At 41.1% G+C, this 27,339-nt stretch overlaps 1 non-coding gene and 8 pseudogenes across 1 annotated transcript; all 9 read left to right on the top strand.

Moving 5' to 3' along the window:
• Positions 1-568: 568 nt before the first annotated feature.
• On the top strand, positions 569-2,368 carry LOC149519641 (18S ribosomal RNA; annotated as a pseudogene).
• A 287-nt stretch (positions 2,369-2,655) lies between these two features.
• Positions 2,656-2,811, top strand: LOC149519640 (5.8S ribosomal RNA; annotated as a pseudogene).
• Positions 2,812-3,067: 256 nt separating this feature from the next.
• Positions 3,068-5,168, top strand: LOC149519639 (25S ribosomal RNA; annotated as a pseudogene).
• A 3,777-nt stretch (positions 5,169-8,945) lies between these two features.
• LOC149519638 (18S ribosomal RNA) lies at positions 8,946-10,522 on the top strand (annotated as a pseudogene).
• A 290-nt stretch (positions 10,523-10,812) lies between these two features.
• LOC149519637 (5.8S ribosomal RNA) lies at positions 10,813-10,966 on the top strand (annotated as a pseudogene).
• A 232-nt stretch (positions 10,967-11,198) lies between these two features.
• Positions 11,199-12,887, top strand: LOC149519636 (25S ribosomal RNA; annotated as a pseudogene).
• Positions 12,888-21,218: 8,331 nt separating this feature from the next.
• LOC149519635 (18S ribosomal RNA) lies at positions 21,219-22,931 on the top strand (annotated as a pseudogene).
• Positions 22,932-23,197: 266 nt separating this feature from the next.
• LOC149519634 (5.8S ribosomal RNA) lies at positions 23,198-23,353 on the top strand. The gene has a single exon (XR_016341225.1). It is a non-coding gene; the product is annotated as a 5.8S ribosomal RNA (ribosomal RNA).
• A 202-nt stretch (positions 23,354-23,555) lies between these two features.
• On the top strand, positions 23,556-26,840 carry LOC149519633 (25S ribosomal RNA; annotated as a pseudogene).
• Positions 26,841-27,339: the final 499 nt, after the last annotated feature.

Here is a 27,339-nt window from a genome sequence, read left to right as displayed (position 1 = left end):
TTGTGTTTTTGCCATGCCAAGCAATTATGGCATGTCCTCATACATCATTTCCTATGCTCGCTTATTAAATAATCGATAGGGTGGGTTATGGACCGGTGTGCAAGGATTCTGCCACTTGTACGTAATGAGCATATAAGTGGTGTTATGGTTGTGTGTGTTCACAAGTTCCATGCTTAATGTATTGAATTATAGACCCATGATCCTCTTCAATCTCCCCCCAATGTGGTCATTGGGGGCATAATTGGGATCTTGTGCTGCATAATGATGGAAACTGAATGTCTTGCCATCCTTCATTCGTCTTGTGCCCTTAGGCCTTATAGGTCAAACCTCAATTATGCCCTGTGTCCCAAGTGTTCCACCCAAACCTTTGTAGCCACATTGGTGCACTAGTGTTTGATCATGCTTTTGGATATGAAACACTTTGTAGGCATAGGCTTTGGCCTTTGTTCATTTAATGCTATGAATTTTACATGCTTGACACACACAATGCTTGTACTCTATGTCAGCTCTCTCTACCACTCATTCGGTGTGTTATGGCCCATGCGATGTCAATGTCTCGAAGGAATGATACCTGGTTGATCCTGCTAGTAGTCATATGCTTATTTCAAAGATTAAGCCATGCATGTATAAGTATGAAGTAATTCAGACTATGAAACTATGAATGGCTCATTAAATCAGTTATAGTTTTTTTTATGGTATCCGCTACTTAGATAACCATAGTAATTCTAGAGCTAATATGTGCAACAAACCTTGACTGCTAGAAGTAATGCATTTGTTAGATAAAAAGATGACATGGGCTTTGCTTGTTTCTTTGATGATTCATGACAGCTTGATGGATCATATGAACTTTATGTTGATAATGCATCTTTCAAATTTTTGCCTTATCAACTTTTGATGGTAGGATAGTGGCATGCTATGAGGATGATGGGTGACAAAGAATTAAGGTTTAATTCTAGAGAGGGAGATTGAAAAATGACTACCACATCTAAGGTAGGTAGTAGGTGTGCAAATTACCTAATCCTAACATGAGGAGGTAGTAACAGTAAAAGACAATATTAGGTTCTATAAGTCTAGTAATTGGAATGAGTATAATCTAAATCCCTTAACGAGGATCCATTGGAGGGCAAGTTTGGTGCCAGCAGTATAATTCCAATTCCTATAGTGTATATTTATGTGGTTATAGTTAAAAAGCTCATAGTTAGAACTAGGGTTAGGTCATTTGATCCACTTCACGATGAACACCGGCCTACTCATCCCTACCACTGGCACTGTATTCCTAGCTTTAACTAGTTGAGTCGTTCTTTCAGTGCTGTTACTTTGAAGAAATTAAAGTGCTCAAAGTAGGCCTATGCATGTATACGTTAGCATGGGATAACATCATAGGATTTTGGTCCTATTGTGTTGGCCTTTAGGATCAAAGTAATGATTAACAAGGATAGTCGAGGGATTCGTATTTCATAGTTAGAGGAGAAATTTTTAGCTTTATGAAAGATTAACAATTGTGATAGCATTTGCTAAGGATGTTTTCATTAATCAAAAATAAAAATTAAAGGCTACAAAAAGATCAGATATCATCCTAGTCTCAGCCATAAATGATGCCGACTAGGGATCAATGGATGTTACGTTTAGGACTCCACTGACAACTTATTAGAAATCAAAGTCTTTGGGTTTTAGGGGGAGTATGATCATAAGGCTGAAACTTAAAAGAATTGACAAAAGGGCACCACTAAGAATAGAGCTTGCAGCTTAATTTGACTCAACACAAGGGAACGTACCAGGTCCAAACATAGTAAGGATTGACAAACTAAGAGCTTTTTCTTGATTCTATAGGTGGTGGTGCACGGACATTCTTAGTTGGTAGAGCAATTTGTCTAGTTAACTCCATTAACAAATGTGACCTCAACCTACTAACTAGCTATGTGGAGGTGATCATTCATGGCTAGCTTATTAAAGGGACTATGGAAGCTTAGGCTAAGGAAGTTGAAGGCAATAATAGGTCTTTGATGCCCTTAGATGTTTTGGGCCTTAGCACGCTACACTGATGTATTGAACAAGTCTATAGTCATGGCTGATAGGCCCAGGTAATCTTTGAAATTTCATTATGATGGGGATAGATCATTGCAATTGTTGGTCTTCAACAAGGAATTCCTAGTAAGCGCAAGTCATAACTCACATTGCCTATGTCCTTGCCCTTTGTACATACCACCTATTGCTCCTACTAATTGAATGGTCCAATGAAGTGTTCGAATTACGATGATGTGGATAGTTTGCTACCTCGATGTCACTAAAAGTCCACTAAACCTTATCATTTAAAGGAAAGAGAAGTGATAACAAGATTTTTGTCGGTGAAGCTATAGAAGGATTATGTCAAAGCACATTTAATGAATGACCCATGAATGTGTTAACGAAACACTGAGGGGTGAGGGTGCTTTCATGCCCTAAACCACTTTTGGCCCTGGACGTGTACAACGTTCGATTTATTTTGCCTCTTGGGTGGGCAAAACAATTGTATCACACCCATGGCTAAAAAATGAACCCCTAGTGTGAATCGTTCCAAAGAACTGGAATGAAAAAAATCATGTGTGACATCACCATCCTATTCACAGTGATTGCAAGGGTGGCACCGTGACTTCTTTTGTCATGAAAAAGCAAAATGATTCTCAACAATAGATATCTTAGCTCTCGCATTGATGAAGAATGTAGCAAAATGAGATAATTGATGTAAATTGTAGAATCTCATAAACTACCAAATCTTTTAACATAAGTTGCACTCCAAGCCATTAGGCTTAGGGCATGCCTGCCTAAGTGTCATGCATCATTGCCCCTTTCAACCTCTTACCAATCAGGCTTTGGGTGAAGGGATTAAAAGATGGCCTCCCATTATCTCATCAATTGTGGTTGGCCCAAAAGTGAGTCCCCAACAATGATAGCACCATAACCATCAATTGTAAAGCTCCTAGTGTGCCTCGTCTCCACTGATGCATGCTCGTTATCCATCCAAACCCCATCAGATGCCTTACATCACCCAGTCGATGCTTGCATTGCAACCTTAGGTTAGGTAGGATTACCTACTGAGTTTAAGCATATCAATAAGTAGAAGAAAAGAAACTTACCCAGATTCCCCTAGTAATGGCAAATGAACTAGAAAGAGCTTAGCTTGAGAATCAAGTGCCCATGGTGTCTGAATTGTAGTATCAAAAAGCATCTTCATTGGCAGACCAGCCTAGGTCCCCTAGAAAAGGGCATCAAAAAAGGTGAGACCCTTATTATGCCTTGACCTTATCGCACCACAAGGCATGGTCTGTGAGTTAGGTGGTTTAGGAATATAGCCCCAATCGAGCGGTACATTTTGTCTAAGGCTGAAATGAGTGGTTTAGGAAAGATTAAAAGGACTTTGAAAAGAGGTCAAAGAACGCTTGAAATTTTTTGAAGGAAAGTGCATAGGGACTGGTGATGCACATTAATCAAATGTGGAATGGTGAGAGCTGATCCACCAATCGACTCAAGCCCTAGACCTACATGAGTCACAATGATAGCCCAAGCCTAGGCTTAGGGTGTGAAGCAATATGAGTCACATGGGTCCCAATTGTGGAATGCAAAATGCACCATCTCAGCATGCCTCAGCACCTGTGTGCACCCTGTCTCAGTCTTTGGGCTCCCTATATGACCTATCTTGAAACACGAATCAAGGATTATAACATATGTGTGAGTCAATGGGCTAGAAAACCCATAAGGTGCAAGGAGGTTGATTGGCAGGACCTCTCATGGGTACACCATTGAGTAACCTTGATCTTTTGATAAGGGTTTGACTGTGAGCATACTTGTCAAGACCTAAAAGATGGTGAACTATACTTGAGCAAGGTGAAGCCAGAGGAAACTCTGGTGGAGGCCCGCAATGATATTGAGATGCAAATCATTCATCTAACTTGGGTATAGGGGTGAAAGACTAATCAAACTATCTAGTAGCTAATACTTTCTAAAGTTTCCCTTAGGATAGTTGAAGCCCTTAGTGAGTTCTATTGAGTAAAGTTAATGATTAAAGGCATCGAGGGTGCAATGCCCTTAATCTATTCTCAAACTTTAAATAGGTAGGATAGCATGGCTATGTTCATTAAGCTGCTTCACAGAATCGAGAGCTCTAAGTGGGCCATTTTTGGTAAGTAGAATTGGCTATGTGGGATAAACTAGAAGCCAAGTTATGGTGCCTAATTGCATGCTATCCTAGAATCCACAAAGGGTGTTCATTGATTAATACAATATGACATTGGTCATGGAAGTCAAATTTCACTAAGAAGTGTGTAACAACTCATCTACCGAATAAGTAGCCTTAAGAATGGTTGGCACTTAAGTGCATGGCCTATCTCTGCTATTGGGAAAAGGGCTAGGCCCGATGAGTAGAGGGTGATATGGCCACTGCAAACCCTAGGGCACAAGCCCAAGTAGAGTGGCCATCGATGCGGATGTTGGTGGTAGTAACAAATATTCAAATGAGAACATTAAAGGTAAAAGAGCAAAAAGGTTTGATGTGAATGGCACTTGCACTTGCATTAGTTGATCTGAGGGAAGCAAGTCTAATAGCACATCCAGCCTTATAACCATATTAGGTTCATGTGCCCTCTATGCTTGGTCATCTCATAATTGTATCAAGTCTCTAAGATGAATAGCCTCTGGTTGATGGAATAATATAGGCAATAGAAGTCAGCAAATTGGATCCATAACCTCAAGAAAAGGATTAGCTCTAAGGGCTGGGCATAGAGGTCCTAGTCAGGAACCCATCGACTATTGATGCATTGCTTGAGCTACTTCATGGCAAGATCAGGTCAACACTTGTCAGCTAGGGGATGGACTAGGAATGACTCCCTCAAAGGCCTTCCTTGGGTGACAAATAGTTAACTTATAATTGGTATGAACAAGGGGAATCCAACTATTTAATTAAAATAAAGCATTGTGATGGTCCCTGCGGGTGCTTACGCAATGTGATTTTTGCCCAGTGCTGTAAATGTCAAAATAAAGAAATTCAACCAAGCGTAGGTAATTAGCAAGAGTAACTATGACTCTCTTAAGGTAGCCAAATGCCTTGCCATTATGGAATGTAGCATGTGCTACCTTGATGTGCCTCAGCACCTGCATGTGTCACGAATCACACAAGAGTCCTAGACCAAGTGGGTCACATGATAGGACTTGTTTAAGATGGTACAGGAAAAGCACCAAGAAGGAACAAAATCAAAACACTAAAGTCACATACTTTACCAAAATGTGCAGTCCAAGGTCAAGGTAAAGTACAAGAGTACACTTATGGTGAGTTACACAGTGCCAAAGATGAGGACTGCTCATTAGAAGGTTTTAGAACACCCCAAGATATGGTGTGGGCAATCAGGCACAAAAAGGCCTAGAACCACTTGGAGACAGGTGGGCTGTATAGGCATGGAAGCTACTAGACAAGTCAAAGACAAGCCAGGTGCATGGGCATCAAAAGTTCCGAAAGGGCCAAGTGTAGGCACAGTAATAGGCACTATAGTTCCTAGATAAAGAAGCCTCTAGAAGACCCTCGCTGTATGTAGAGTAGTGCATAGATAGAGAAGGCTCTAGAACCTACTAGGTACAAATGCTTAACGGAAATGCCCAAACTTTTCTCGACTCAGGGGCTTAGTAAAGAGCCTAAAACTAGTAGATCTCTTAAAAGTACCTAGTCGACCTTGTTAGAGCCTAGGCACCTTAGAACTATCTAAAAGGCCCTTAATGGCCATACACTTACATTTATTATAACCATAAGTACCAAGGGGGCTTAAGTATAAATAGGAAAGCCTTCCCTTCATTTATAAATAAGCAATAAGCCATAAAAAGTGACAACAAGAGAAGCAAGAGTGTAAAGCATTAGCGACTTAGGCCTTGAAAGCCTTTGTAAAGAACATATGAGGACTGTGTTCCAAGAGCAAGAGCAAGAGCACATACCCCATCAAGTAAATAAACTACTCTTGCCTTAACCATTTTCTTCTTAGCTTTCTCTTAAACTTTTAGGAGGTTAGTCAAGTTCCAGCACAAGTGCATGGTACAGTCGGTTAGTGCACAGCACAGAGTCAATTTAAAGGATGACTTAAGTATATGAATAGTAGTTTCCCACCTAAGGTCACATAGTAGCTAGGCTTAAACTCTCGAGCTATGATAGTTGGCATCAAAGTAGGCTCTAACCACAGTGGGATCAAAACCTTCATTACAACTAGTGTTAGTATCATTTTGAGTGTGTGTAGCTTATGTACTGGTGTGTCAGTTATGCTATTGACTTGTAGTGGGAAGTGTTGTACAAGCAATTGCTAGTTGTCAATGCTGAGAGTAAGGCATAAAGACGTTTGAGTGCTCCTAAGGAAATTGTGGGAAATCCTTTGTCTAAGCTTTGTGATTATGGTGTACATGCAAAAGCATGGCTAGTAAACCTCAGGTGGAGTGCATAAGTGAAGTGCAAAAGGGCTGCCCACCCATAGGTAAGGGGAGAAGGGCTAGTTTGAAGGATCTGTTGTCATCAATGGGCTCTCAGTTGGCAAAATATGAGTTAGCCATGAGAGATTTGAGGGATCAGTTTAAGGACACGAAGGATCGCATCCAAGAGCTAGACTCAGCATAAAAAGAGCTAAAAAAAAAAGATGCATGGTGCCTTGAACCAAGAGATGGAAGTGCTGATGTAGCATAATAAAGCTCCAGAGGCTCAAGTGGGTAGCTTTGCTGGAAAAGCTAGAGTAACTCAAGAGGGAGTTTGCTATGTTTTAAGCTACCATAGCTGTAAACAAAGGGTTTGAGACCTAAGGTTGAGGTGCCTAAGCCAAAGCCATTCATGGAAAGTCACTCGGCTATAGAAGTTGACAACTTTATATGGGGCATGGAATAGTACTTCTAAGTGGTCGGTACAGTAGATGAAGTTAAGGTAAGCATCGATGCTATGAACTTAACTAATGTGGCCCTGTTGTGGTGGCATCAAAAGTGTGATAGTATGCAGTGAGGGGAGATTGCAATCACTACATGGGATCAATTTGTGAAAGAAGTAACAAGACAGTTTAAGCTAGAGTATGTGAAAGAAGAAGTTAGGGTGAAGCTTTGCTGGCTCATTCAGAGGGGAAAAGTGCAAAACTATTATTGAGAGATCTCAAAAATATCACTTATGGTTCCCAACATGGGCAAGCAAGAAGCCTTGTTCTACTTCCTCGATGGGTTAAAGCTATGGGCAAAAATTGAGTTAAAGTCGCATAGGGTCCAAGACTTGAGGTAGGTAATTCTAGTTGTCAAATCATTGGTAAAGTACGAATACACCAAGTCTCCCAAGCCTAGGGACAATGGCTTGAGTGAGGGAGACAAGGATAACCACTCTTTATCAGAGGATAAGGCTGAGAAAAATCCCCGGCATTGCATGGCAAAGGCTAAAGAGCCTGACAAGGACAAAGGTAAGAAGATTATTACCTTTAATTACTTTTTATGTTCAGGATCACATAGGCTCAAGGATTGCCCATAATGGAAGAAGCTTGTAGCCATTGTAAAGAATTATGAGAAGTCCAATGGTGAGAATAATGGTAAGCATCAGCACCTTGAAGACTTTATGAGAATGCTAGGGCTAAGTGCTATTTGATTGAGTCAAGAGGAGTAGACCTCTCAGATTCCTAATGAGAATGATAAGAGTGTGGCCATGGAGAGCCACCAATCAAGCCAATTAGAGTAGCAGAGTGTGGCCATGGAGAACCATCAGTCAAACTAAAAAGATCACCTAAACCTCTCTCATCAAAGTGTGCAACAGGTAACTCTAAGAAAGAAGTCAGTTTAGCAGTAGACACATTAATGTCATGGCTAGGGAAAGGGATAATCACATAAGCGTGCCAAAGACCATCGAGATGAGGGATGGACATTGATCTAGCATGCACATGTGGTGAAGGATAGGCATTCCTCTAGCAATGAGGGCATTACTAGAATGAGTGTTGAGAATGTCATGGACGATGCACAAGTCCTAGACCAAATGGGTTATGTGATAGACTTGTTTAAGATGGTGCAAGCAAAGCACCAGGAAAGATCAGAACCAAGGCCATAAAGGCACATACTTGACCTAAGTGTGCGAGCCAAGGCTAAGGCGAAAATGTAAGAGTACACCTATGGTGAGTTACATGGTGCCAGGGATAATGACTGTTCATTAAAAAGTTTTAAAACACCTCATGATGTGGTGCAAGCAATCAAGCACAAAAAAGCATAGAATCACTTAGAGACAAGCTAGGTACACAGGCATGGAAGCTTTTAGACAAGCTTAGAGACAGACCAAGCATGCGAGTGTAGAAAGATCTAGAGAAGCCTAGAGGTAGGTTAGGTGCGCGGGCATCAAAGTTTCCAAGAAGGTCCGATGTAGGCATAGTAATGGGCACTGTGACACAGACCAGATGATGTAACCTCAATTCCAACTACAAGCTTTTTAACTACTATAGCTTAAATATATGCTATTGGAGCTGAAATTACTGTAACTGCTAGCACAGACTTACCCTACAATGGATCCCCATTAAGTGATTTAGATTGTACTCATTCTAATTACTAGAGTCATAGAGCCTGCTATTTTTATTTATTGTCCCTACTTGCCTATGTCAAGATTGGGTAATTTGCACACCTACTACTTTCCTTAGATGTGGCAGTTGTTTCACAGGCTTCTTTTCCAAAATTGAACCCCAATTCTCCATCACCCATCACTACCATAGTAGGCCATTATCCTACCATCTAAAGTTGATAGGGCAAAAATCTTATTGATGCATCACTGGCACAAAGGCTGTATGATCTATTGAGTTATCATGAATCATCAGAGCAATGGGCAAAGCCCACATTGACCTTTTATCTAATAAATGCATCCTTTCTAGAAATAGGGGTTTGTTGAATGTATTAGCTCTAGAATTACTATGATTATCCGAGTAGTAGATACCATAAAAAAACTATAACTGATTTAATGAGCCATTTGCAATTTCGTAGTTTGAATTAGTTCATACATACACATGCATGGCTTAATCATTGAGACAAGCATATGACTACTGGCAGGATCAACTAGGTAGCATTCCATTGGGACATTGGCACTGCTTGGGCTTTAATGCACCAACTGAGTGATGAAAAATTAGGGTTCAATTTCATAGAGGGAGCTTGAAAAACATCTACCATGTCCAAGGAAGGCAGTGGACATACAAATTACCCAATCCTAACATGGGTAGGTAGTGACAATAAATAACAATATCAGGCTCTATGAGTCTGGAAATTGGAATGAGTACAATCTAAATCCTTTAATGAAAAGCAATTAGAGGGCAAGTCTAATGCTACCGACCTCGATAATTTTAGCTACAATACTATATATTTAAGTTGTTGCAGTTAAAAAGCTTATAGTTGGAACTAGGGTTGGGTCATCCGATTCGCCTCATAGTGAGCACTGATCTACTTATCCCTATTATTGACAATGTGCTCTTAGCCTTAACTAGGTGGGCCATTCCTCTGGCACTGTTACTTTGAAGAAATTAGAGTGCTCAAAGTAGGCCTACATTTATATACATTAGCATGAGATAACATCATAGGATTTTGATCCTATTGTGTTAGCTTTTGGGATCAGAGTAATGATTAACAAGGACAATCAGGTGCATTGATATTCCATAGTCAAAGGTGAAATTCTTGGATTTATGAAAGATGAACAACTGTAAAAGCATTTGCCAAGGATGTTTTTATTAATCAAGACTAAAAGTTGGGGGCTTCAAGATAATTAGATACCATCCTTGTCTTAATCATAAACTATGTCAACCAGGGATCGACAATGTTACTTTTAGGCCTTTGTCGGCACCTTATGAGAAATCAAAGTCTTTGGGTTCTAGGGAGAGTATGGTCACAAGGCTAAAACTTAAAGGAATTGATAGAAGGGCACCATCAGGAGTGAAGCTTGTAGCTTAATTTGACTCAACACAAGAAACTTACCAGGTTCAGACATAGTAAGTATTAATAGACTAAGAGCTCTTTCTTGATTCTATAGGTGGTGGTGCACGACTGTTCTTAGTTGGTGGAGCAATTAGTTTCATTAATTCTATTAATGAATAAGACATCAACCTACTAACTAGCTACGTACAGGTAATCCTTCATGGATAGCTTCTTAGAGGGACTATGGCCACTTAGGCCAAGGAAGTTTGAGGCAACAATAGGTTTGTGATGCCCTTAAATCTTTTGGGCCACACGCAAGCTACACTAATGTATTCAACGAGTCTATAGACTTGGTTGATAGTCCTAGGTAATCTTTGAAATTTCATCATGATAGGGATATATCATTGTAATTATTAGTCTTCAATAAGGAATTCCTAGTAAGCGTGCCCATTGTACACACCGCCCATCACTCCTACAGATTGAATGGTCTGGTGAAGTGTTCAGATCATGATGAAATAGATGGTTCACTACCATTAAAGTCATAAGAAGTCCACTAGACCTTACATTTAGAGGAAAGAAAAGTCGTAACAAGGTTTTCGTAGGTGAACCGATAAAATGATGATTGTCAAAACCTAATTAATGGATGACTCATGGATGCGTTAACCAAACATCAAAGGGTCAAGGGTGCCTCTATGCCTTGAGCCCCTTTCAGCCCTAGTTGTGCACGATAATTAATTCGTTCCACCTCTTGGGTGGGTAAACAATTGGTATTGTTGTCTATGGCTGAATAACAAACCCTTAATGTGAATTAAGCATTGGAACCGAAAAGAAAAAAATTGCATTTACCATTGCCATCCTATTCACGATGGATGCACGATCAGCACTATGACTCCTTTTGTCATGGAAAACCAAAATGACTCTCAACAATGAATATTTTGGCTCTCACATTGATAAAGAATGTATGAAATGCGATACTTTGTGTGACTTATAGAATCCTATAAACATTAGGTCTTTGAATGCAAGTTATGTCCTAAGCCATTAGGCCAAGGGCACACCTACTTGGGTGTCATGCATCATCGCCCCCTCCAATCCCCCACCTATCGGGCTCAGGGTAAGGAGGTGAAAAATGGTCTATCATTATCTCGTTAGTTGTGGTTGGCCCAAAAGTGAGTCCTTGGTAATGATACCACCTTGATCATCAGTGGTAAAGCTCCCACTATGCCTCGTCTCTAGTGACACATACTTGTTATTTATCTGGACCCTAATGAACCCTTTGCATTGCTCGATCGATGCTCATATCGTGACCCCAAGTTAAGTAAGATTCCCTGTCAAGTTTAAGCATATCAATAAGGAAAAGAAAAGAAACTTTCTGGGATTCCCCTAGTAATGGTGACCAAACTAGGAAGATCCTAGCTGGAGAATTAAGGGCTAGCGGCATCCAAATTATAGTTTGGAGAAGCATGATTAGTGGCCGACTAGGCCTAAGTCCCTTGGAAAAGGGCAGCAAAAAGGGTGAGATCCTCATTATGCCTAGACCCTATTACGCCATAAGGCACTATTTATGAGTCAGGTTGTTTAGGAATACAGCCCCAATTGGGTGATAAATTTCATCCAAAATTGAATACATGTAAGAGATAGGTAGTGAACAAGTACCATGAGGGAAAGATGAAAAGGCCTTTGAAAAAAAAGTCAAAGAATGCTTCAAATTGTTAGAAGGGAAATGGATGGGGTGGGTTATGGTAGTAGCCCAAACCTGGTCTTTTGATATGCCTATGGAGACATCTTCACCATGATTGTGGAATGCAATATGCATAATCTTGACATGCCTCTTTACCCACATGCTCCTAGCATTGGCCTATGGGTTCCCCATCCAACTTGTCTTAAAATACAAACCAAAGAGTCTGACATGTGTGTGAGTCAACGGGTTAAAAAACCCATAAGGTGCAAGGAAGTTGATTGGTAGGATCCCTTATAAGTGCATAACAAATTAACCTTGATCTTCTGAGAAGGGGCCGGGTGTGAACATACCTATTAGGACCCAAAATATGGTGAACTATGCTTGAGCAGGGTAAAGTAAGAGGAAACTTTGGTAAAGACCCACAACAATACTGATGTGCAAATCATTTGTCTGACTTAGGTATAGGGGCAAAAGACTAATCAAACCATCTAGTAAATGGTTCCTTTTAAAGTCTCCCTTAAGATAGTTGGAGCCCTTGGTAAGTATTATCAGGTAAAGCTAATGATTAGAGGCATTAGGGGCACAGTGCCCTTGTCCTATTCTTAAACTTTAAATAGGTAGGACAATGTGGCTGCTTTATTAAGTCGTGCCATGGAATCCAGAGCTCCAAGTGGGCTATTTTTGGTAAATAGAACTAGTGATGCAGAATGAACTAGAAGCTAGGTTATGGTGGCTAACAGCACTCTAACCTAGAACCCACAAAGGGTGTTGGTTGAATAAGATAGCATTACAGTGGTCAAGGAAGTTGAAATCCTTTAAGAAGTGTGTAACAACTCACCTACTGAATCAACTAGCCCTAAAAATAAATGGCACTTAAGCGCGAGACCTATACATTGTTTATGAGGTAAAAGCCAAGCCCCAATGAGTAGGAGGGTGCAGCGATCATAGCAAAACCAAATTGTGAGCCTAGGCAGAGCAGCTATCAGTGAAAATTTTAATGGTAGTAGCAAATATTCAAATAAGAACTTTGAAGGCTGAAGATGGGAAAGGTTTCATGTGAATGGCATTTGCACATGGGTTAGTCGATCCTAAGAGATAGGGGAAGCCCATTCAATAGTACGTCTAACGTAAGCTTTAAAGGTAATCGGGTTAAAAATCCTAAACCAAGACATGGCACCTTACTCAATTCTACCAAACATGAACACTGTGCCTAAGCCTCTAGAGTCTTGATCACTACCCATATCATAGTTTTTGGCTAGTTCCTTGTGACTTGGGCCATCAATAGGCCTCAAGGCCTAGTTCCCCTAGCTGTCAAACCCTATCCTACTAGAATTGGAATTGCTGCTTGACTCAAAGAGAACCCTTAGGCTTTGACCAGCTTGCAGATCATGACACATGCACATGCCTTGACCACCATGAGACACGTTGGCCCTCAGTCTTGGCACATGCTTCGACCATTATTGGCACATGCTGACCCTTTATGCAGGTAATTCACTTAAACACTATTGGCATATGCTAGGACACATATCACACATGGTTATCCTAGGCCCTGGCTATGCACTATACACACCATGATTGGGTAGTAGGTGGGTTAAGGTACATTTTAATAATTCTATCTAGCCAATGCCACTTTGATGGCTTGCAAATTCATATAAGCAATCACCAACGTCGGCACCTAGGCTTGGCTTAATTTTGCCAAACCTGAACATCGTGCCTAACCTTTAAAGTCTTAATGACTATTGTTATCACTGTTTTGGGCTAGTTTTCCATGACTTGGGCATCTAGTATGCCTTAAGGCCTAGTCCCCCTAGTTGTCGAACCCTATCTCGCTAGAACTAAAACTATTCCTTAACTTAAAGAGAACCCTTCAGCTTGGACTAGCTTGTAAACTATGACACGTGCACATACCTCGACCACTATTAGGACATGTTGGCCCTTGGACTAAGCATATGTGCCGACCACCATTGATACACGCTAGCTTTTGGTATAGGTTGTTGCCTCGAACGCCATCGCTAGATTCTAGCACTTGGTGCCACATGTGTACCGTGATCCTCTCACTAGTCTTTTGTCCCTCCAAAGGCACTTGTTTTCCCTTCAAGTGCTATCGACACTAAAAAACACTCGATGCATGTGTCACAAGCTTTAATCATAAGCCAAACTCTTTGAGGCCCTAGATAGGGAATTGACTCTGTGTGCCTAAGTCAGCCTACAAAATTTAAGTGCTTAGTATAATTCTAGCTCGTCAAAGATTATGCTGCAGTACTGGGCCTTCTAGAAGCCCTAAATATGTTCCTCTTAAGATTGTGTTTAGGCATACCTACACCTGGTTTTGGCCATGCGCTCATAACTCAATCATCAGTGCCTTTTCTTAGGTCTAACTATTTACTTACGCATCACTCACCAATGCTCGTACCTAGGCCTAGCTCAATTTTGCTGAACCTAAATACTATGCTTAAGCCTTTTGAGTCTTGACCACTACTCATACTATTGCTCTAAGTTGTTTCCCTATGACTTAGGCCTTCAATAGCCTCAAGGCCTAGTCCCCATAGTTGTTAGACCCTATCTCGCTAGAACTAGAACTATTTCTTGACTCGAAGAGAACCTTTGGGCCTGGACTAGTTTGTAGACCATGCCTCATGCATATGCTTCGACCATAATTGGCATTGAATGACCCTTGGTGCATGTACATGCCCTGACCACCATCGAGACTTGTTGGCCCTTTGTCTCAACACATTTTTTGACCACCATCAACATAGTTGGCCCATGTACCAAGCATGGGTATCCTAGGCCCAAGCCGTACATCAAACGTACCATATTCAAGAAGTAAGTGGGTTCAAGCTCATCTTTATATATTTGCCATGCCAATGCCATTTTTATGGCTTGTAAATTCATATAATGGTCCCCTAAGCCTTCATGTGAAGTTTCATGGCAAGGTGACTCAATTTTTATTTTTCATGATTTTTAAAATTTTTTGTGGTTTGGGATTTTTTAAAATTTTTTTAAAAAGAGTTTTGGCCCCAAATTTGGTATACATGATCCTTGTATTTTTGTTGGCATCCATAAAAAATTCAACTAAAAAATCAAAGTGTAGAAGATTTTATGGCCATTTGAAAAAAAAATCTCCATTTTAGACACTTGAAAGGCTACTGGCTACAAACCTATCAAAGCTCTTATGCTCTTTAAGGGGGTGTGAGTTGTCCAAGTTCTTTAGGGCATAGGGGGCCAATATAAGGGCAAGGACCAACACCTATCGCACATCATGTGTGCACCTCTAACCCCCCACCCCTAATTGTTTTGAAACCCCCAATGCCACTGGTTAGGCTCTTCAGCGATGCTTTGATGATGGTGCCCTAGGCAAAAAAAAATGTGGCACCAGCACATACCCAATTTTGACATGTGCACCGTAGCCTAGAATCAAACTTCAACCAAGACCTCGACCATCAATGGCATATGCTAGGGCATGACACAACACACATGCCTTAATGATCATCAAAACAAGCAACCCTTCTATATGGGCACTTGCCTTGACCACCATCGGCATAAGCTGGCCTTTGGTATGGGCACTTACTTAACCACCATCGACACATGTTGGCCCTTGGTGTAGGCCATGCCTCAGCATTGACATAATTGGGCCTATTATGGGCACATGCCTTGATTTGCATTAGCAAAAGATGGCCCTTGGCATAGGTAGTTACCTCAAACACCATTAGTATATGCTAGCCCTTGCTGAGAGCACTTACCTTAAACACCATCAACACATGTTAGGCCTTGGAATGGCACATGCCTCGACCACCATCAGCACTTACAGACCTTTGGTGTAGGATATGCCTATTTGAAAAAAGTGTCCCCATTTTAGACACACTAATGTCTACTACTAGCATACCTATAAAATCTCTCATACTCTTTAGAAGGTGGTTGTCTAAGCCCTTTTTTACCCCTATGAAGGGTGTAGGTGTATGTGATAGGCCTATCATTGTGTACATCTATGGTAATGACCCTAGAGCAAAATGTAGGCTGTGCATGCCTTTTGGGTGTTGTCCAAGACTGGTTGCTCTAGTGACCCATAGGCACCTATGGTTTTAGCCAATTGCTATGCATGCAGGAAAAAGGCTTGGTTGTGCTAAGCTCAAGCTCATGCCTATGGCTGACACTGCCCTAGACCCCAGACCAAGTCTCTAAATTGAGCAATGGCTCTCTGGGCTGGAGCATGTAAAAGCTATAGTTATAAGCTTGGTCTGGCCAATCTATTAGGTATTTGGCAATCTTGTGGTCACTTTTCATTGACTACAAAAATGCCTTAGCCTAGCTAAGCCCATGTGTCATAGGCTCTAATATTAAACCAAGATCTATAAGGTCTTAGATTAGGAATGAACTTTGTATGTCTAAGTCAGCCTATGAAATAAGTGTGCGAGTACAAAACCAACTAGAAGGGTAAAATATGCAAGCTAAGAAATGAAAGGATGATGGAATGCCTTGTATATTATTGAGTGGTGAATAACACAAATGAGGGAAGGGTGGCTCTCTATTTATAGTTAAAGCCCCCAACATTGGTATGGCTACTCTTAAAATTAAGGGATTACATGATTTCTAAAATTAAAAGACTACACACTAAAATTCAAATTACATCTTGATTCTAAGGATCCCTTTCTGATAGTAAGGGTTGGCTAGATCCCCTACTATGTGCTATCAATCTTGGATGCTTCTAGATGATTCTGGAGTGGCCCTACTCTCTTGGGTCAACCTAGGTGCAATGCGAGCATGATGTGGGCATGGCTCTAGTCGTATGAGTATAAACTGTTAGGCAGGTGGTTTGGATGCTTTTACTATGCTTAGCATGTAAACCCCTACCTTTGTCCTTGGTGCTTGAGCCTTGGCCACTGATGTGTGAGCCTCAGCTCCTGATGCACTTGCCCAATGCATGATATTCTCCCCCAAATTAGGTGTGATATTTCAGGTAGGGAAGAATATCTTGGTTTGAAGGCATTTTTAGCATTTGAGAATATATTAGGTATGATATTCTAAGTGGGGGAGAATATCACATTATCTCATGATGCCTTTGTCACATTTTCTATGTAGAACTGCCTAATTTGGTATTGGAACTACCATAAGTCTTTTATTGGTTCCTAACTCACTTCACTATCGAGAAGCCCCATCCATCTCACCAAGTACTCTATTTTGGTTTATAACTTTGCTACCTTATGACCTAATCAGCAAGAATCTATTGGACCTCATTCTCATAAGAGGCCCTAGCTCCCAATAGTGCTCATCTTGACTCTGCCTACCTTGGATCCGCTTTGTCCTTATGGAGTGGCTTGAGCATGATAACATGGAAAATAGGGTGTACCTTTATCCTTGGTGGCATATCTAGCTTTTAGACAACCTTGCCTACCCCTTTAAGAACTTTGAAAAGTCCTTTGTACCTCTAGACTAGGCCTTTATGCGACCTTTTCTTGCATATGATAGGGTGTAGATTCACCAAGACCAAATCCCCCACTTGGAACTGCATGTCCCTCATTCTTTGGTCTACCCACTTCTTAGACTTCTTTGCTGCTTTGTTTAGACAAACTCTAGCTAGGTCACCTATTCCAACCAAGCCTTGGCAACTTATATGATATGGATTAGGCCTTGTGTAACTTGGTGCAACTAAACTGGGTGTTAGCAACTGTTACCCTATCATGATCTCAAAAGGGCTCTGGTTTATTGCTTCACTTTGTTGCAGGTTGTAGGAAAACTAGGCAACATCAAATAGCTTGGGCCAATCCCATTGTGTGGCTCTCAAATAGTGCCAAAGGTAGACCTCCAACAATTTGTTTACTCATTCGGTTTGCCTATTAATCTAAGGATTCATGGTGGTGGAAAAGTTCAAGTCTGACCCCAACATCTTAAAAACTTAGTCAGAACCACCCTATGAATCACCTATCCAGATCACTAGCAATAGTCTATGATACACTCTAATATTTCACTATATTCTTCAGGAACAAATGGGTTGCCTCTTTGGCTGGGCACTCCTTGGTTACTAGAATGAAAGTTTTGTACTTGGAAAATCTATCCACCACTACCATAATGCTCCCAAATCCATCCACCTTGGGTAGACTAACTATGAAATTCAAAGTAACGCTCTTCTATGGTTGCTTTAGTATGGACAAAGGCTTCAATAGACTAGCTAGTGGCTTTAGCACTACTTTGTCCATTGGCACACAAGATAAGTTTTCACATAGGCCTCAACATCATCCCTCATGTGTGGCCAATAGTATCGATCCTCTGGCAATGCTAAAGTACAGTGCATGCTTGGGTGACTAGCCCATTTGGAATCATGGTACTATTGCATAACCTTCCTATGGAGCCCTTTCGTGCTGCGATATAAGCAACCAACTACCTCTAGTGTACAAAAGATCATCCTGTAACTAAACCATCTAGTTTTACCTTAGTTAGCATGGTCAATGAGAGTCTTAGATACAAGATCGTGGGATAGCCCTTCTTTGATGTGTAGCACCTAGGACTTTTTTGGTTGCCTAATGGTAGCAAGGCTCATCTTTTGGCTGAGGCCATAAGCCACTGTGTTTTTACGCCCAAGCTTGTACTCAACATGCAATCAAATTTTAGAAAAAAGTCTTACCACCAGGCCTACTTAGGGGATAGCTTCTTTTGTGTCTAAAAGTAATTGGTCGCAACATTGTTAATTTTTACCATAAGCCTCAACGTTAATAAGTAATGCTACCAAATGTGCAAGCAATGCACCACTACTGTCATCTCTTTTTTCTTAGATTGTGTATCTACACTCGATCTTGTTGAGCTTCCAGTTTTCAAATGCAATCGAATGGTTCTCTAGCATCAACATGCCCCTTATCATAAAGTATGATGCATTTGTATGCACCTCATATAGTTTGGTATGGTCTGGCAAGGTTAAGACTAGCTCTTTGGTCACTGTTTGCTTCAACTGATCAAAGGCCAGTTGGCATTTAGTGCTCTAATCCCACACTTTCCTTTGCTTGAGCAAATTAATTAGTGGTGTGGTGACAGTTGAGTGGCCTTTGATGGAGCACCGGTAGTAGTTAACCAACTTAAGGAATGATCTCAGCTTGGTGACCTTGGTTAGTAGCTCTCAATCCAAAATGGCATGGACCTTACTGGCATCCATGCATATCTTGCCACCTCCCACTATGTGGCCTAAAAATAATACCTCTCATTGGGAAAATGAACACTTCTTCTATATGAATAGTTTGTTTGCTTACAGCACCTCAAACACCTATCTTAAGTGGTCTACATGTTTTTCCAATGTCTAGCTATAAAACACAATATCATTAAGACAAACCATAACAAAATGATGAAAAAATGGTTTAGTTCCTTGTTCATGAGCATGTGAAATGTTGCAAAGCATCGGTGAGTCTGAATGGCATGACCATGAACTCGTAAGAGCCATAGTAGGTGACACAAATAGTTTTGGCTTCATCTCCCTTTACGATCCTAACCTCCTAACCGTAAATCTAAATAGGTGAACCACCTTGCACTCCCAAGTTGGTTGAACAAGTTGACAATGTAGGGGATATGATACTTATTCATGATGGTCAGCTTGTTCAGTGCTTGGTAGTCAATGCACAATCACAAGGACCCATCATGCTTGTGTTGGAATAGAATTAGAGCACCATATGGGGCTGTAGAAAACTTGATGTAGCTAGTATCGATTAGCTCCCTTAGCTGCTTCCTTAACACCTCCAACTCTAGGGTTGACATTCGATAAGGGGCCTTGGTTAGTGGCTTGGCCCAGGGCACCAGCTTGATCTTATGGTCCACCTTTCTCTTGGGTGGTAGCTTGTAAGGCAACTCTGTGGGCATCATATTGCCAAAGGTCTCTAGCACCTCTAGCACTTCCAAGGGGTGTCAGTTTTTAGCTCACTAGGTTCATCATACTTCAAGGCAGCCAAGAAGGTGTCTTTATTCTTGTTCACCACCTTGGCAAATTGAATAACTGACAGCACCTTTGTCCTAGGCCTAGACCCGTGCCTCAATGTACAAGGGATTGGCACCATGCATCCAAAATGTATATGTAATTGGTAAAAGGCATAAGGAGGCCATTAATTCATACAAGGAAATCTAAACTAACCACAAACTCATAATCATCTAAGGGTATTACCTCAATGGCCTTTTTGCCCTTTCAATTTCCAAGCTTTAGCTTTACCCTATGTGCCACTCCAATGGTTGAGACCTCCTTAGAATTGACTGTCTTAATGGTACCAATTTTTTTATGCACCTTTAGGCTAAGTTTTTGGGCTCTATCACCAGATATGAACAAATGTGAAGCTCTTATGTCCACTAGAGCATTCACCTTCTTGCCTGCAACCAATAAATCCACATACATCAATCCTTTTAGCTTATGGCTAATTTTACCTTAGACTGTATTAAGCACAATCGAGCTAAGCTTTATAGTATCCTTTTTTGATCCTCATTTGACACTTTGTCTATGGCAGCCAGCTTGCCCTTCTTAGGGTAGTCTTGTGTGCTTTATGTGGCCCTCCACATAAGAAGCAAAAGATCAACTCTTAGTTTTTCCTAGCCTTCCACCTTCTTACTGTTGGCTTGCCTTGGCCGTCCTTTTTTGAATGGTATCAGACCCCATCTTTAGACTGTTGGTCATGATCTCTACCTGTGGACTATTATTCATGGTCTCTCTTGCCCTGCCCTTCCCCTCGGGCTTAGTAGACTCAAACTTGTTTTGTGACTTATACTCCGGCAAGGACTCTATGGTAATCATGGCCTTGGCTAGATCACAAACTCCCCTTCTTTGTAGGTTGTGCTTGACCTATGGCTTGAGTCCATCCATAAAGGCAAACAAACCCTTAATCTCACTCAAATCTGAAATTTATAACATCAATTCAGAGAACTTCTGGATATACTTTTGTATCTTACCTTACTGAGTAAGCTAGTGTAACATAGCTTGTGCCTCATCATTGGCATACTCTAGGTAGTACTGCTCCTTGAATTCTTTTTGGAACTCCTCTCAGGTTCCAATCAAGGCACCTTTGTGCCTCACATCATTTCACCTGTGCCTTCACCACAACAAGGCAACATCAGTAAGATACATTAAAGTAGTGCTTACTTAGTAGCTTTATCTTGTATGCTCGTAGCCTGAAAGTACTGGTCCATCCCCTATAAAAAGTTGTCCACTTCTTTGGTAACCCTAGTCCCCTTGAACTCCTTAGGCTTGGGGACATCCACATAGGACTTAGGCACTTCAACGATCACACCAATCCCAATGGCTATTTTCCAAGCACTGAGCTCTCCCTTAAGCTCCTCCATCTTCTTATGCATGGTCTCCACTAGGGTCTCCAAGGTGTCATTCTATTGGGTGAACATGTCGATGGTCTAATTCAAAGTTGCTTGTAGCTCACCTTTGAGTGCCTCTTCTATGGAGTCCAAATCCTCAATGTGAGTCTCCACTTCTTCAAGCTTTGTCTTTACATCACCTATTGTCACCTCAACCTTGGCTAGCCGCCCTTCTATGGTAGACCAAATGTCTTTTGAACTAGCTTTCTTACCCTTTCTGTGACCTACTCTTGGGTCTCTGGTTATTGACTAGCTACATTGCTCTAAGATGCCATTTTTGCAAATGCCTTGGGTGTTACTTGAACAACACCAAGTAGAACTTTCTCTGATACCAACTAGCATGAGCTCTGATCTTAAATCAAGATCCGTGCAACCTTCGATTAGGAATGAACTCTATATGTCTAAGTTAGCCTATGAAATATGCAACAAACCTTGACTTCTGGAAGAGATCCATTTATTAGATAAAATGTCAACATGAGCTTTGCCCATTGCTTTGATGATTCATGATAACTTGACGGATAGCATGACCTTTGTACCGATAATGCATCATTCAAATTTTTGCCTTATCAATTTTTGATGGTAGGATAGTGGCCTTTATGTGGTGGCGATGGGTAATGGATAATTAGGGTTAAATTCTAGAGAGGTAGCTGAAAAAAAGGCAACAATGTCCAAGAAAAGCAGTAGGTGCACAAATTACCCATTCCTGACATGGAGAGGTAGTGACAATAAATAACAATATCAGGCTCTATGACTCTGGTAATTGGAATAACTACAATCTAAACCCCTTAACGAGGATCCATTAGAAGGTAAGTTTGGTGCCAACAACCGTAGTAATTCTAACTCTAATAGTATATATTTAAGTTGTTACAGTTGAAAAGCTCGTAGTTAAAACTAGGGTTTGGTCATCTAGTTTGCCTCACTGTGAGCACTGGTCTACTCACACCTACTACCGACAATGTGATCCTAGCCTTAACTGGCTGGGTTATTCCTCTGGTGCTATTACTTTGAAAAAATTAGAGTGCTCAAAGTAGGCCTACTCTTATACACATTAGTATGGGATAACATCATAGAATTTTGGTCATATTGTGTTGGCCTTCGAGATCAGAGTAATGGTTAATAGGGATGGTCAGGGCCATTCATATTGCATAGTCAGAGGTGAAATTCTTGGATTCATGAAAGATAAACAACTGTGAAAGTGTTTGCCAAGGATGTTTTCATTAATCAAGAATGAAAGTTAGGGGCTCGAAGATGATTAGATACTATCCTAGTCTCAACCACAAATGATGTTGACCAGGGATTGATGGATGTTACTTTTTGGACCTACCAACTCTTTATAAGAAATCAAAGTCTTTGGGTTCTGGAGGGAGTATGGTGGCAAGGCTAAAACTTAAAAGAATTGATAGAAGGGCACCACTAGGAGTGGAGCCTATGGCTTAATTTAACTCAACACAGGGAAACTTACTAGGATAAGAAATAGTAAGGATTGACAGACTGAGAGCTTTTTCTTAATTCTATTGGTGATGGTTCTTGGTCGTTCTTAACTGGTGGAGTGATTTGTCTAGTTAATTTCATTAACAAACGAGACCTCAGCCTCTTAACTAGTTACACAAAAGTGACCCTTCATGGCTAGCTTTTTAGAGGGTCTATGGCCACTTAGGTCAAGTTTAAGGTGATAATAGGTTTATGATGAGCTTAGATGTTCTGGCCCACACGTGCTCTACACTGATGTATTCAACGAGCCTATAGCCTTGGTCAATAGGCTAAGGCTCGGGGTAATCTTTGAAATTTTATCATGATGTCTTCAATGAGGAATTTCTAGTAAGCATAAGTCATCAGCTCATGTTAACTATACCTTAACCTTTGTACACATCATCCATTGCACCTATCAATTGAATGGTCTAGTGAAGTGCTCAAATCATGGCGACATTGATGGTTTTTGCCCACAACATTGTAAGAAGTCTATTGGACCTTATCATTTAGAGGAAGGAGAAGTCATAACAAGGTTTCTGTAGGTGAACCTACAAAAGGATCATTGTTGAAAACTGCTCATCGAATGACCCATGAATGTGTTAACAAAACCTCAAAAGGATAAGGGTGCCTTCATGCTCTGACCCCCTTCCAATCCAAGCATGCACCATGGTCGATTTATTCTACCTTTCGAGTAGGCAAAATGATTGGTATCATCACTCATGGCTGAATAACGAACCCTCGATGTCAATTGCCTCAAGGAATTGTTCGTAGTGTCATGTAAGGGCATGTGGGGGTGGTACCATGACTCTTTCTATCATGGAAAATCAAAATGGCTCTCAACAATGGATATCTTGGCTCTTACATTGATGAAGAATGTAGCAAAATGCGATACTTGGTGTGAATTACAGAATCCCATCAACTATTGAATCTTTGAATGCAAGTTGCCCCCCAAGCCATTAGACCGAGGGCACGTCTACTTGGGTGTCATGCATCATTGCCCCCTCTAACCCCTCACCCATTAGGTTCTAAGTGAGGGGGGAATATAGTTTCCCATGATCTCATTGATCATGGCTAGCCCAAAAATGAGTCCCTAGCAATGACAGTGCGATAACTTTTGTTCGTAAAACTCTTAAAGTGCCTCATCTCCAGTGACACATGCTCATTGTCCATCCAAACCCCATTGGACCCCTCACATCACTCGATCAATGCTTGCATCATGAGTTTTAAGCATATCAATAAGTAGAGGAAATAAAACTTACCAGGATTACCCTAGTAAAGGTGAGCAAACCAATAACAATCCAACTTGAGAATCGGGTGCCTGTAGCATTTGAATTTTAGTATAGAGAAGCATCCTTAGTGGCAAACTAGGCCCAAGTCCCTTAGAAAGGGGCACCAGAGAGGGTGAGAGCCTATTGTGCCTGGACCCTATCATACCATGGGCAAGAGTCCACTAGTGAACATGTATCATTAGGGAAAGATGAAATGGTCTTTAAAAAGAGAGTGCAAGAGTGCTTGAAATTGTTGGGAGGGAAATGGATGGGGGTCGATGATGCACCCAGGTTGGATGTGGAATAGTGAGAGCTGATCCATCAATAGCTTGGGGCATGGATCGATGTGAATCACAGTGCCGACCTAAGCCCGAGCTTTCAATATGCCCATGGAGACATTGTTCATGCATTCATGGAATGCGGCATGTGCTATCTTGGCATGCCATGACACTTGTGTGCTCTCAACATTGGCCGATGGCCTTCCTATCTAGCCTATCTTAAAACATGACAAAGAGTCTGACATGTGTGTGAGTCAATGGGCTACAAAACCCATAAGGCACAAGGAAGTTGATAGGCAAGATCCTTAATAGGTACATCGACCTTGATCCTCTGAGAAGGGTTCGAGTGTGAGCATGCCTGTTAGGACCCAAAAGATGGTTAACTATGCCTAAGCAGGGCAAAGCCAATGAAAACTCTAGTGGAGGCCTGTAGTGACACTGATGTGCAAATTGTTCACCTACCTTAGATATAGGGTCAAAATACTAATCGAACCATCTAATAGTTAGTTCCCTCTAAAGTTTCCCTTAGGATAGCTAGAGCTTTTATCGAGTTCTATTAGGTAAAGCCAATGATTAGAGGCATCAGGGGCATAATGCTCTCAACCTATACTTAAGTTTTAAATAGGTAGGACAGCATGACTATTTTGTTAGGCCATGCCATGGAAGCAGGAGTTCCAAGTGGGCCATTTTTGGTAAGCAAAATTGGTGATACAAGATGAACTGGATGCCAGGTTACGGTGCCTAATCGTGTGCTAACCTATAACCCACAATGGGTGTTGGTTGATTAAGACATTAGGATAGTGGTCATGGAAGTCAAAATTCGTTAAGGAATGTGTAAGAACTCACATTTTGAATCAACTAACCTTGAATATGGATGGCGCTTAAAGTGCTTCCTGTACCCGATAGTCAGGGCAATGGCCAGGCCCTAATGAGTAATAGGGCACAGTGGTCATTGCAAAACCCAAGGTGCTAGCCTAGGTAGAATGACCGTCAGTGCAGATCTTGGTGGTAGCAGCAAATATTTGAATGAGAACTTTGAAGGCCGAATAAGGGGAGGGTTCCATGTGAATGGCACTTACACATGGGTTAATCAATCCTAAGAGATGGGGGAAGCTTGTCCAAAGTGCATCCATCGCAACCTTCAAAAGGTAATTAGGTTAAAATTCTTGAACTAGGATGCGATAGCTGATGGCAATATTAGAGAGTCCGGAGACATCAATAGCGGCCTTGGGAAAAGTTATCTTTTCTATTTAATAGCCTACCCACCTCGAAAATAGCTTAGCCAAAGGTAGGCTCCAGTGGCCATAAGAGCACCACACATTACGTGGTGTCCAGTGTGCCCTTAATGACCCTTGAAAATCTAGAGTATTAAGTGCCATCAGCCCTCAGTCTACTTATAACTACATCAAGATTCTAAGGTGATTAGCCTCTGGTTGATGGAACAATGTAGGTAAGGGAACTTTGTAAAATGGATCTATAACCTCGAAAAAAAGATTGGCTCTTAAGGCTGGGCATGAGGTCCCAATCCCAAATCTATCGATGATCGATGCATTGCTTAAGTTGCTCTTATGACAAGAGTGGCTCACCATGTGCCGGCCAGGTGATGGACTAGGAACAGTTTTCTCAAAGGCTTTCCCTGGGTGATGAATAGTCGACTTAAAACTAGCACGAACAAGGGAAATCCAATTGTTTATTTAAAACAAAGCATTGCAATGGTCCCTATAAATGCTCATATAATGTGATTTCTACCCAGTGCTTTGAATATCAAAGTGAAGAAATTCAACCAAGCATAGGTAAACAATAGGAATAACTATGACTCTCTTAAGGTAACCAAATGCCAGGTCATCTAATTAGTGATGCCTATGAATAGATTAATGAGATTCCCACTGTCCTTGTCTACTATCTAGCAAAACCACTAGTAAGGGAATGGACTTGCCAAAATTAGCATGGAAAGAAGACCCTATTAACCTTGACTCTAGTTCAATTTTGTGAAATGACTTGAGAGGTGTAGGGTAAGTGGAAGCCCTTAAGCAAAATTGAAATACTACTACTTTTAATGTTATTTTACTTAGTTTATGAATTAGAATGGGGCATGAACCCTTCTTTTTAACCCAAGGCCAGCATTGGTTAGTTGATTCAGGTAAAAGGCATTGTTAGGTGGGAAGTTTGGTTCGGGTAGCACATTTATTAAAAGATAATGCAGGTGTCCAAAGATAAGCTCAATGAGAACAAAAATCTCGTACAGAATAAAAAGGTGAAAACTCAGTTGATTTTCATTTCCAATATGAATACAAACCATTAAAGCATGGCCTATTAATCCTTTAAACCTTCAAAATTTAAAGCTAGAGGTGTCAAAAAAGTTACCACAGATATAACTAGCTTGTGGCAGCCAAGCATTCATAGCGACTTTGCTTTTTAATCCTTCGATGTCAGCTCTTCCAATCATTGTGAAGTAGAATTCATCAAGTGTTGGATTGTTCACCCACCAGTTGAGAACATGAGCTAGGTTTAGACCATCATGAGATAGGTTAGTTTTACTCTACTAATGGCAACGTCATAATAGTTATTCAACCTAGTATGAGAGGAATTGTTGATTCACTCAATTAGCCATTGTGCATGGTTGAAAGCCAGTGGTGTGAAGCTACTGTGTGCTAGATTATGATTGAATACCTCTAAGTCAATCCGAGCTAAAAGTAATGCACATGCTTGTCACTCGATTGCCAACCCACAGTAAGAGCCCATGGCCCCAAAGTGTATGTGACGTAGGTGTAGCCTTGGCAATGGACAAGCCACACTAGCCTCCTAGGAGCTCAATTCCCACTGAGCGATGGGTAGCATCCTTTGTAAATGACTTAAATATATGATTGTATGTGGTAAAGTGGCTTGCTGCCTTGATCCACTAAAATTTAGCCTTTTGTCACTTTGTATTCGTCCCTCTCTCCCACCACACCCACCGAAGTCCTCTCACTTCATTTTTTTACACTGCACCCCTTTGGAGTTAGGGATGAATGGTGTTTTCCATTACAACTAATTTGGTTGGGCAATGACATCCTTCCCTTGAGCATCCAAGTAAACAATAACAAATGCCCTTGGTATTTGTTACAATGATGAGGTCACCCTTGGTGTGGGCACTTGCCTCGAGCTCTATTGGCACATATTGGTGCTTGGTGTAGGTTGTTGGCTCTTGGTGTAGTTTGTTGCCTTGAACACAATTGATAGCATCTAACCTTTGGTTTGTACAAGCAATCGCATCCAACACCATTGGTAAATGCTAGCCCATTGTTACCTCAGACACCATTACTAGATACTAGCCTCTTGGTGAGAGATGTTGCCTCAGACAGCATCGCTAGATACTAGCACTTGGTGCAGGCACTTACCTTGACCACCAATGATACAAGTAGGCCCTTGGTGTAGGTTGTTACCTCTA

The sequence above is a fragment of the Durio zibethinus genome, chromosome 3 (genome assembly GCF_047325235.1).
Source record: "Durio zibethinus cultivar Kanyao isolate XHJ-2024 chromosome 3, ASM4732523v1, whole genome shotgun sequence".
Lineage (NCBI taxonomy): Eukaryota > Viridiplantae > Streptophyta > Magnoliopsida > Malvales > Malvaceae > Durio > Durio zibethinus.
The sequence above is the reverse complement of the archived record's forward strand: the minus strand, read 5'-3'. Positions and strand labels throughout refer to the sequence as shown.